This window comes from Gouania willdenowi, chromosome 22, assembly GCF_900634775.1.
Source record: "Gouania willdenowi chromosome 22, fGouWil2.1, whole genome shotgun sequence".
Classification (NCBI taxonomy): domain Eukaryota; kingdom Metazoa; phylum Chordata; class Actinopteri; order Blenniiformes; family Gobiesocidae; genus Gouania; species Gouania willdenowi.
The window spans coordinates 68,559-76,430 of NC_041065.1; the positions used below are offsets into that span (position 1 = coordinate 68,559).

At 45.2% G+C, this 7,872-nt stretch overlaps 1 long non-coding RNA gene across 1 annotated transcript; it reads left to right on the forward strand.

Annotated features, from left to right (window-relative positions):
• Window positions 1–209: 209 nt before the first annotated feature.
• Window positions 210–3,789, forward strand: LOC114456590 (uncharacterized). The gene is made up of 4 exons (XR_003672851.1): window positions 210–564; window positions 2,185–2,313; window positions 3,212–3,288; window positions 3,698–3,789. It is a non-coding gene; the product is annotated as an uncharacterized LOC114456590 (long non-coding RNA).
• The last annotated feature ends 4,083 nt before the right edge of the window (window positions 3,790–7,872 follow it).

Sequence of the window (7,872 nt, forward strand, 5' to 3'; positions counted from 1 at the left end):
CGGGAAAAATTCCCCACCGTCCCCCCCTGCTGGGGCGAACATCGATTCTGATCCACGGTGATCTGGAGACAGTTCAGAGTGTATGTACAAATGATGACCCAAAATCCTGGTGTCGAAAATGGGGCTTTAGGTCTCAGTGTGTTTTTGGAGTTGGTAAGGGAGGGTCAGAGGTTACTAGCACATGACCCTCAGTAGCAGTGAACCTTTACCGCTCACTGTGATGATGGGAAGGTGTGGCAGGGTCTTAGTCCATCAATGGGGCAGATGGGGAGAGACCCATAACATGGAGTTGGTACTCTGGGGAAGCCTGGACCTGCATAGCACCGATGATCATGTTGTCTATGCCTTTCTTCACACAGGGGACGATGCAGCAGCAGGCAAGACCAACGACCAGCAGCACAGCCAGAAGAGGGAGACCCAGACGTAGCAGAAATTGGAACCAGGAGCCTTGGAACAGCCAGTCCCACCCGGATGAATGGACATTGGACTCGTCAGTTGACATGGCACCTTCCAGGTTGCGGAGTGTTTGCAGGGCGTCTTCGATGGACTCCGAGGAGTTATTAGGTATGTATGTACAGCAGGTAGCACCCACCATAGCACACACACCACCTGTGGAAGCTAAAATCGTATCTAAGGCCATACGGTTCTGAATAGCCATTTGCGCGGTGGCCGCTGTTCTAGCATTCATTTTGTTATCAACAGCTAAAGTAGCATTAAGAAGCATGTGAAGGCGGTATTGGAGGGTCTCTATCATAAGGGAATTCTTACCCACGCCTATGTTAGGAAAAAGAGCAAGAACGACTTTTTGGCTAGTTGACCAATGTCTATGTTCGTGAGGGACGTTTGAGCCCCATATTGGATCATGAGGGGTGAAGGTTATAATCTCACGACGAGAACGACTAGGCATTGTCATATGAACTATGAAAGACCCATCTGTGACTGCTACTGGTACACAAACGGCTGACATATTAATTGGAGGGGAAGGATAAACTTTGTCACCGCACTTCAACCAAACACCGTCTCTAGCAAACATTGGGGCAACCGTACTGACGCTCTGAACGGTAGCACAATGGTTTATGTCTACTGATGGTAGACCTTTAGTGTTAGGTGGACCAATAAATCGTACGCATAAAGGATAGCAGTGAGTATAATTACCACAGGGGACAGCATTCGTGTTTAGGTGCTTAGCAGCCTGACCTAGGGGTTCGAGGGTCTTTAGCACTGGTAAAACAGGAGGGCACGAGATCATGAACTTATTTTGTAAACAATCTAGCACGTTCTTTGAGTCAGGGGCTGGCAGGGACGCAGACAACAAAGTTGGGGATGTTACAGCATGCGGCAGATGTGAGCAAACATAGCAACTATCCTTAGTTACTGTTCGTGCAGATAGTTCTACCATACGGTACCAAGAATTAGCGCGCAGACGATGATGGACGTGATTATTATGTTCAGACAGTAATGCGAGTAACGAGTCAGGTTCTTCAGTTGACATAGGTTTTGCATTAATAACTTGTATATTCTGTCTAGCCTCCGGAGACAACACTATGTCCATACGTGGTTTAACTACAACGGGAGTGGCCGGAGGTGTAATACAAATATTCACCCAAAAGGTGGGATCCTCTCCTTGTACATCAGGGCAGAATCCCATAACTAAACAAGAAGGAGGTACCGCGGTGGTGTTAACGGTTAGGAGTAGGATGTTTTGTTTTTGGACAATTGTTTTTCGCAATGACAGATATGCCGCTGTAACGGTACGTGTAGATGGTGTGAGGGGCCAGGTAATAGGGGTGTAGCCTGTATGGAGGGGTACTTCAGACCAACCATGAGCAGACCATATTCGGTCTGCTCTCCGGACTTGCATGTACCAATCATAATTTGCATAGTCCTTACCATGTTTCCATGGTGTGTAGCCTTTATTAGCCAGAGCCTCTAGTGGAATTGTAACGTCACTTAAAATGTCCGGTATTTGTGGTATGCACATAACGAGGTTAAGGCCCCTGGGGCATCTACCTGTGTAATCATACCAAGGTGAGCTTAGAGCCCCTGCTAGCACTTCCTGGGATCCCACGAGGAGGAGGAGGAACAACAGATCCATTTCTGTGTTTTACTAGGGTGTATCACCTGCTGTGGTGGGTTTCAGTACCTTTTTCCCGTGTGATTGGTGTATCCACGTTTGCCTTTCAGCTATCTTAAATGCAGTTGGTGTGGTTAGCAGAACTGTGTAAGGACCGTCCCACCGTGGAGTACACCAGTGTTTTCTCTTAATCACCTTGATGAGGACCCAATCACCAGGACGCAGGGGATCTGAAACAGGTAAAGAGAGACTAGGCAGTGTATTAGCTTTAACAATTTCAGCATCTGTGAATAATTTAACCATCCATTTTGTTATTGGATCCAACTCTCCCTCCTGATCCTGCACCCACTTAGAACTGGTGAGGGGTAGGTGAAAAGGTCGTCCTGTGACAACCTCAAAGGGGGTCAAACCCTTTGTGTTTGGTGTTATGCGCATGTACATTTCTACCAGGTTAACACACTCTGGCCAGGGCCTGTTTGTTTGTTCTACAGCCTTTTTTAATCTGTTTTTAATGGTACCATTGTTGCGTTCTACCAATCCAGCACTGGCTGGGTGGTAGGAGCAGTGATGTTTTAATTCAATGCCCATGGCTTCTGTCAGCAGGAGTATCACTCTGTTAACAAAATGGGGTCCATTGTCGCTCCAAATCTGTCGTGGGATGCCATGTTGAGGTATTATACGTGTCAAAAGGGCCTTTGCCACTGTCATTGCATCATTTGTTTTAGCGGGCACTATGGTGACCCATTTTGAGAATGAGTCCACCAGAACCAAACAATACGTATACCTCTGAATAGTGTGCAGTGTTATGAAATCCATCATAATGACCTCAAAAGGATATGTACCAGCTGGTGTTTTACCCCGAGGGGGCCTAACATTACCCTGAGGGTTATGACGGCAACAGATGATACACTGACGACAAAAGTTTTTAAAATGGGTTTGGAGTCCTAGTGGTATATGAAATGACTGTTTGACTATGTCTACCATCCCTCCTGTTGAGACATGGGCCAACCCATGGCTCATTCTAGCAACGACGTCAAACAAACATCTAGGCAAACACGGCTTGTCATTTAACATAAATACTCCAGAGTCATTTTTAACAGCACCTTCAGTAACCCATTTTGTTTTTTTCATTTTCAGGAGCATTAGCATGCATATCAATCAGGACTTCATCCGGCAAGCCAAGTGGTACAACATCAACAGGCAACAACTGAACAGTAAGTGCTTCAGTAAAAGCAGCTTTTTTAGCTTCAACATCAGCTTTCGCATTACCCAGAGAGACAGCATCAGTGGCGCCAGTATGTGCCTTGCATTTACATATCGCCAATGATGTAGGTAAGAGGACTGAAGCAAGAAGGTCTTTTAACAGGGAGGCATGTTGCACAGGCCTACCACTAGATGTCTTCATACCTCTCCTAGCCCACTGAGCAGCAAACACATGAACTGTGGAAAAAGCATACTGGCTATCAGTGTAAATTGTGACTTTCTTGCCTTTGAAAAGTCTACAGGCCTCTGTCAAGGCCACGATTTCAGCTGCCTGTGCAGACTGATTTCCAGCCAATTTGCCTGATTTCAACACAGTGTCGCATGTAACTACTGCATAACCAGTATGATTTGTTCCATCAGGTGCTTTGGAGGAGGAGCCATCTACAAAAACTACATCTCCGTCTTCCAATGGAATGTCTGTCAAATCTGGACGTGGCTTGCATGTCACCGACACTAACTGTCCACAGTCATGCGGTGTCCCATCGTCAGCTGTTGGTATTAATGTAGCTGGGTTAAAAGCAGCACAGCGCTTTAGAGTGAGGTTGGCTGGGGTCAACAAAGTGTTAGTAAGGTGTAAAAACCTGGCAGGAGATAAGAATGACATTTTTGTTTGTGTTAACAGGATGTCAACTGCATGGCTGACTAACAGCGTCAAAGGATGGAACAACACTACTTCAGCAGACGCGTGCACAGCCATGGCTGCGGCGCAAACCGCCTGAACGCAATGGGGAAGTGCCCTAGCCACATCATCTAATCGTTTAGAGTAATAGGCTATTGGTCGTTGCTTCTCACCATATTGCTGTAGTAGTACTGATGTCATGTAACCGTCCTTACAGTCAACAGACTGTGTAAATGACTTGTTGTAATCTGGCAGCGCCATCACCCCTGTTCCTGTTATGATTTGTTTCACTTTTGTAAATGCTTCTTCCGCTTCAGGTGTCCACTGCAAAGGTGCGCTTAAAGTTTGATGTGTGTCTAACATTAGGTTCTGTAATGGGGCAGTTATGATGGCATAATCAACGATCCACGACCTGCAATAATTTGCTAGACCTAAAAAGGCCATCATTTGTCTGACGGTAAGCGGTTTTGGTGCCATTTGTACTGCTTCCCTACGTGATGTAGTAAGTTCTTTCCCTTCAGCTGAAATGTTATGTCCAAGGAATGTTACTTTTTCCTGTGTAAATTGGAGTTTTTCCAATGAGGCCTTATTTCCTGTTTTTGCCAAATGTGTGAACAGCCTGATTGCCTCTGTTTCATTTTCCGCTTTGGTGGGACTTGCCAATAAAATGTCATCAACATAAACAATTATCTGTGTGGTCTCTGGCCACGTGTGGTGGCTGATGCATCTGTTAATCTCCGCTGAAAAAATCGTAGGGCTATCACAAAACCCTTGTGGAAGGCGAGTGTAAGAGTATTTTTTGTTCTCAAATGTGAATCCAAACCACCCCTGAGCTGTACTATGAAGAGGGATGGAGAAAAATGCATTACTTAAATCAATTACAGTGAACCATTTTTGATGAGGTTGTAATTCATTTAACAATGTGTGTGGGTCTGGTACATTTGGAGCTCGTGATTTAACAGCCTGATTTACTGCTCTTAAATCATGCACCATCCTCCAGCCACCCTGTGGCTTTTTTACAGGGAAGATGGGGGTGTTGCATTCAGCTGCGTCATGTTCCTGTAACACGCCTGCAGTCAGTAAATCATTAATAACAGGCTTTATTCCTTCTTTTGCATCTGATTTGAGTGGATATTGTCTAATTCGAGGCCTGTGGGATGTGGCTGGATCTATGGTTACAGATGTTGCGGTTGTCATAAGTCCAACATCTGTTTTTGATGTAGCCCACAGACATGATGGTACTGTAGGGAAATCATCTGAAGCCATGACTGTCTGTGCACACAGACAGTCATGCATCCAAATGCACAGCAGGGGGCGCCAAAGTACACCAGTTCAACATTCGTTTTTTCACAAAGCCACAAAAGGAGCCTCTGTATGTGAATACATTGTGTCTCTCTTTCCTCCAAAGGTCACTCTTGACAGGAAGTGCAGCCAACAGATCATTTGCATCTTTCCACTGTTTATGTGCAGGTTTTTGTAAACAGATATGTGGAAACCGTGGGGGGTTTATTGGTGTCAGCTCTGGAGGCAACGTCACTCTGATTATAATCCATCCATCTGGAGACCAACAAACATCTGTCAATGTTATTTTCTGTGGTGACAATCGCAGAAACTTTTCCTCCCAGGCTTTAGCAGCTGCTCTGCCCTCAGGGGACAGGTCTGGTCTCCGTAGCCAGTCTGGTTGACCTGGCAGGGGTCCATCAGGTCTGACATAAATCATTGTAACATGTGGTGGCCACTGTGTCTGTACATCTGTGGGAATTACAAATGTTTTAGCTATTTTAGTCCGCAGTTCTTCCATAGACCCAACCACTGACCGAGGGCCTGTTGACACTGGATCCAATGTATAGAATTTATTAGGAATGACTGGGCTTTGCAACACCATAAGTGATTCTTTAGTTTCTGATAAAAATTTCTTTGGCACTATTCCATTAGCCGTTGGCACTAAACTGATCTGTAACTTACTGAGGAGGTCTCTTCCCATTAAATTGAAGGGACAATCAGTTGTCAAAATAAATGGGTGTGTGTGATATGAACCATCTTCATCTTGCACAATGACCTCCTCAGACCAACATGCATATTGAGGCTTTCCACCTACTCCCACTATGCCAATAACCTTTTTGGAAGTGACTACGCCCTCCACCTGATCACGGAGGACAGAAACATCAGCCCCTGTGTCACACAGAAAAGTGACTGGTGTTTGTTTTGGTCCCACCAACAATGTACGTTTTGGGTATTTGTCATGTGTTAATGTTACAGCTGCATAAATGGAGAAATCAACAAAATGATTTGGATTTATCGGTGGGGGATGTTCATATTCTGCAGGTAAATCATTGTCATATTGGTTAACATCCTCATCTTGCCCTAAAAAGGCTATGTCACACTCTGAGGTTTCATTATCTGTTCCGGAGTCACTGATTACATTTTCCTCCGGCCAGTCCTGGCGTCACTGCCGAGGAGTTTGCCCGAACGACGTATGGTCTGTTTTTTGCTTTCTTTTTGGGCAATCTCTTGCCATATGTCCTTCCTCATGACAAATGAAACATTGTCTTTTTTCTCGATCTATTTTTGCTTGTTTTTCCTCATCAGGCGTTCTGGTGCGATATGGCTTTTTTCCCTGTCTTTTAAACCCTGGGCGTTGGCTCACTAGAGCTGCAGCCATGGCCTCAGCCAATACATTAACATTAGCTGACTCAGTTTTTGCTTTCTTTTTTTCAGTGACTTCATAAGCATGTTCGGCCCATTCCATTAGCTCTGGAACAGTGAGGGTGCGGTGTGTGACACAATTTCTTTTTATGAAATCTGACACGTTTGGCAACAAACCACTGATTAACCACATTTTTAGTTGTATTTGGTATGGATTATCCGCCTGCGGAGAATGAGGAAGCCCGCTATTAGTCCTAAAAACCGTTTCTAAACGGGCACGATATTCCATTGGCGTCTCGTCTGGTTTCTGACGACACGCACTTATTTCTTCGTGGCTTGGGGGTTTAGTGTAAGTAGCTCTCACTCTTTGCATCAGTGCTTCAACCTGCTGTCGCAGCTCATTAGAGTTATGTGCTAGGGGCTGACGGTTAACTTGTCTCCCGGTAAAACCGCCCACCACTACTGGATATCGGTGTCTAAGTGTTAGTTTTAAAACCTTTTCCACCTCCAGTCCATTTAAATGCCATGTCTCAATCAACCCACGTACTTGTTCAGCATAAGCAGTCGGGTCTTTCTCGACATCACATACGCCCCTACAGGCATCTAATGCCTCTTGTTCCGTCCATGGCCGAAACAACAACAGCTGTGGGGGATGGGCACCCTGTAATGGATCCTGTGGGTTGAGGAGTTCTCCTGAACGAGGATTAGCCACCTCAATCATAGGCAAAATTGGATATAGATTTTTCTCTATTCCCGTCTGAGCTATGTGATATTGCTCATCCTCCTCACTGTTAACACTTCCTTTCATCTGTTTTGACTTTTGTTTAGCTGCCCTAGTCACAGGTCCCTTTGTTTCTTGCCCTACAACTGCACCCCCCTGCTGTGATCCCCCTGCAGCTCCAATCTGTTGCTGATCTGTCTCCTCAACTCTACGCGGTGCACACACGGTCTCATCACAAGGCTGTATTTTAGCTGCTGCTAACACTTTCTGTTTCCTTCTCTCTTCACCTTTCTCTATCTGTGTTTTCCGGATACTCATAGCATCTTTCCAGATACACACTACTCTTAAGTGGTCTGCTATTAACTCAGCCTGCTTAGGACGTAACTTTTTTAATGCCTTCACTCTCTTTCCCTCACACCAGATAGACACTTTCTCTATTCCAGCTTCATCTGACAATTTCCCTGCAAACCCACAATTCTTGTACCAATTTTCCAGATAGCAACAACTACCGGGATACTTTCTCTGCATGAATTTCACATCATTATTTTC